Raw genomic sequence first — 3,860 nt, forward strand, 5'->3', positions numbered from 1 at the left:
CCCCTCCCTGCTCGGGGCTGGAGGGGGAGAGGAGGAGGGTATGGTGGCAGCAGCAGGTGGGTTCAACAGCCCTTGCACAGATCCGGGACGAGGCTCTCCTGGCTCAGCCCAGACAGGGATTTCTCCTCTGGAGTGGGGTTTTTTTATTGCAGTGGCTGGGGGAAGGTGCTGTGAGAGCAGGAGGCTGTGCTTCTGGTGGGGTGGTGTGTGAGCCCAGTTGCAGTGGCCGAGCTGTGGGACGCTGGGTGTACGCTGGGCGGGTTGTGCATGCTGCAAAGCTGTGGACTCCATACGTATGCAGAGAGCGGTGGAACAGAAGTTAAAAGTAAACAAGAGAAATTAAATCCTGAACAGTGTGCGTACTCCTGAAGATGTCTGCTCTTACTAAAAGAGACTGTAACTGCAGTTAATATAGCAAGGAAACACTTCAGAAAGTGTCCTGTTTCTTCAAGCATTGGTGTTTATTATTCTCCAGTTAGTGCTATGGCTGTGTGCGGTATGTTGTAGGACTGAAGGATGAGGCTGGGGAGCTGAGAAACATGTAGAGGTCTAGGGAAGATGGACGTAACCTAATGGAAGTTTTGCAGCGGGTTGGGGTTCCCCACATCATGTACTTGCTGGGCAAAGGCATGTTCTCTGCTGAAGGTCAGGCCAAATTTCCCTAATGGACCTTCCTGACTTTTGAGTTTTAGCAGGAAAGGCCAGGCTCCAGGCAAAGATGCATTTGAAAAAGAAATATCAACAAAAGATGAGTGTGTAATGACAAGGGCACTCTTGTGCTGTAAAGTGTTGTGCAAAAGGGGATCAGAGATCCAGGACACAATTCCACCAGCAGCAGCAAGCTGTGATTTAAGACTTAGCTGCCTCCACGCTGAATCCCAGCCCTGAGAAAGTCAGCTCCAACCCATGGGCTCCTCCATCACTTAAACTCATTTTACACCCTTTTATTTTGTGACTATTTAGTTGGCAGGCTTCACCATGGCCACATGGTTCAGCCCCCTGATCGGGGGTTGTAGCTCCCCCATCAACTCCCCATCCCACTGCAGCTGAAACCTCTCTTGCTAATATTAGCGTGTGAACGTTTTGGAGCGTGTTGCACACCAGTGTGTTTTGCCTTCATCCCCATCCTCCTCTGCTGACGTCCTCCATTCCTGCATTGTGCACGGTGGCTGTGCATATACAGAAACCTACTACTGATACAAAAGCCCTTTAGTTGCAGCAGGAGCCATTAGCCAGGTTTCGCTGTAGGTCAGCAGGGATAAGTAAAACCAATAGCTTTTCTTCAGCAAGCCTACATTTATAGGTAGAAATGGTATCTGTCATAAGGCAATATAAAGATGTAAGATCTGCAGGATTTGAACATGTCTGAAATTTTGCCTTTTTCCCCCTATAAAATACATTACCTGTTACTACAGAAATTACCCTTAGACCATGAAGCTGCAGCATTGCTAGTGCCACATGGCTCCTTCACACAGTGCCTGATCCTATCTCTGTACAACTGTTTTCTCCAGCAAATGTAATGTTCAAGTGTTTCATTTGATTTTAATCGGGTCTGTTCATCAGTCACAGACCTGCAGGTCACTGGCTGGGAGAGACTGTGCCAGCCAAATCCCATGTCCTCCCCTTTATCACGGGAGCACTTGATAATCAATCCAAATCGTGTGGCAGCAGGTTTTGAGGTAGGAAATGAAACATGTGCTGATTTATCGGTGGTCTGGGAGCAACTTCTGCTGCTGTTACATATTATGCAGACAAAAGGCACCCTGGGCAAGACAATGATGGCAGGATTTGGCCTGTATTTAGTAAATTTACTCGCCGATGCTGGTTAAGAGCTATTTATGCAATGTATGAATATGAGGCTGATTGCAGAAACTGAGGTGATGGAGTGGGACAAGCGTTGCTGTGTGTGCAGTGCTGACTGCCTGCGGCTGGCTGGGGCAATTTGTGTCTCCTGTCCCCTCGCAGGCTGCTCTGCCTGCTCGCTCCAGTGCTCAGGGGCACTGTGGGGTTCTCCCCTTTGCTGGACCTTCTCCAGCACCCTGAGGTCTTGCTCGTAGCTGGGGAGTCCTAATGGTGATGTGGTTATTGGCAGTTAAACTGCATCCAAAATAATTTCCAAGCCCTGGTGGGTGAGCGTTGTTGACATCTCTGCTGAGCAGTTCCCCACTGCGCACAGAGAGGTGTTAGGGAGTGAGCAAATTTTTATGGAAGGGATCTGGGTTTAAAATAATCTTCTTGGTCATGGTGCAACCTCATAAATGACTGCCATGGGGTGTGTGTGTGTGTGTGTGTGCAGTCAAGAGCAAAAGGCACTTTCAGCCACAGCTTTACCTTCCCCTGTCAGCTTGATTTCCTAAAGGAAAGGGCTAATGTGACCACATGCACGTGTTTATGTACCCCACTTCATCCCCAAAGATATTTGACCCCATGGGCCACTTTTGCCAGATTTGACAAGGGGTGAGATCTCCAAGAGAAGCTGTGCTTGGTTCTGGGAAGAGAGGAGACACGACAGGGAAAAGGCGCCAAAAGGAGGGGATGCCGCAGCGCGAGCTGACTCTATCAGGCATCAGGGAAGGAGCGTGCCTAGTTGTCACCACCGTGGGAGAAGCTTCAGTCAGATCCTGCAGTCAACCACGGGACACAAGTGTGTCACGTATTTCTTTCTCTCTGGTGCAGGGGCTGCGGGGGTGTGGTATATAAAATCACTAAGTCACAGGAGTTGCGTTTCATGGATTTAGCAAGGCTGCGTATGGCAATACGGGAGTTAAAAGCCAAGCAGGATTGGCATGGAATTGCCTACTACGCTTAGTCAAGGGCAAGTTGAGACTGATAACAATAAAGCAGGGATGCAACCAATGCCTCTTTTATTGCTTCATATCCTCATTTTAATGGGAGGGCTGTAATTAAGGGAATTCAGCTCCAAGCTATGACCTTACTGGTTGATCTCGCATCAGATGTTTCCTTAAAAATAACTCATCAGAAATCAGGGAGTCTTCCTTAGCAGGTCATCTTCTAACAATGCAGTTCCTCCTGAAATACTGGTTTCCAGGCCAAAAAACTTGACTGGAATTCAGGGGGTAGAGCAAGACAGCTTTGCATGCAAATAACCTCTTTAGCAACATCAAAAGGCTTTTCTTTCCCCTGCTCTTCTCTGCTCATCTCTTCTGGTCTGGAAAAAATGATGGAAAAATACTGGGTATCAGTTGTCCTGTGTTACAAGTAATGGTGGAAGTATCCTGCTAACAGGTGATGGAAACTTTTGCCCTTGGATGTCTGCTAGTCACGGTTCCTGTGGAAACTTTCAGAACAGGGTTGCAGTATTCTGCTATGGCTTTGTACAGTTTGAGGGCTCCAAGGAGCCATTTGCTGCTTCAAAGAGAGGGTGAATCCTTCTCTTCCTGACAATGACCTGATTGTGTAGGGGTTAAGGGAATTGCCTGGTGTTCAGATGATTGCAGCACTACATGAAAGGATGCTCAAAGCTTGAAAGACTGGACTTTTTTCAGCAGACAGCTTTTAATTCAGCCTGTCTCAAGGTAACCATGTCTGCAGTGGCTGAGGCTGTCGTTTTGTGCTACAAGAGTTTAGACACCACCACCACCAGAGAGAGTTCCCAAGCCCGTCACACCCATGGTGTGTTCCCACCCTTGTGTTGCCCTCCTTGTGCCAGTGCACATACCTGTGGGTCTGTGCTGTGGAGCGATCCAGGGTCATTAGGCCATAAAACACACCCAAATCATTTCTCCCAGGGTTGTTAAATATTTTATCCAGTTCAGTGATCCAGGTCACTGTGGCCCCATAAACCATGTATGTTGGCAGAACAGGAGTGGTGGATTGGTGATGGATAGGAGGTGGATGTT

Source organism: Pygoscelis adeliae, unplaced genomic scaffold (genome assembly GCF_000699105.1).
Source record: "Pygoscelis adeliae isolate BGI_AS28 unplaced genomic scaffold, ASM69910v1 Scaffold431, whole genome shotgun sequence".
In the NCBI taxonomy this organism is placed as follows: domain Eukaryota; kingdom Metazoa; phylum Chordata; class Aves; order Sphenisciformes; family Spheniscidae; genus Pygoscelis; species Pygoscelis adeliae.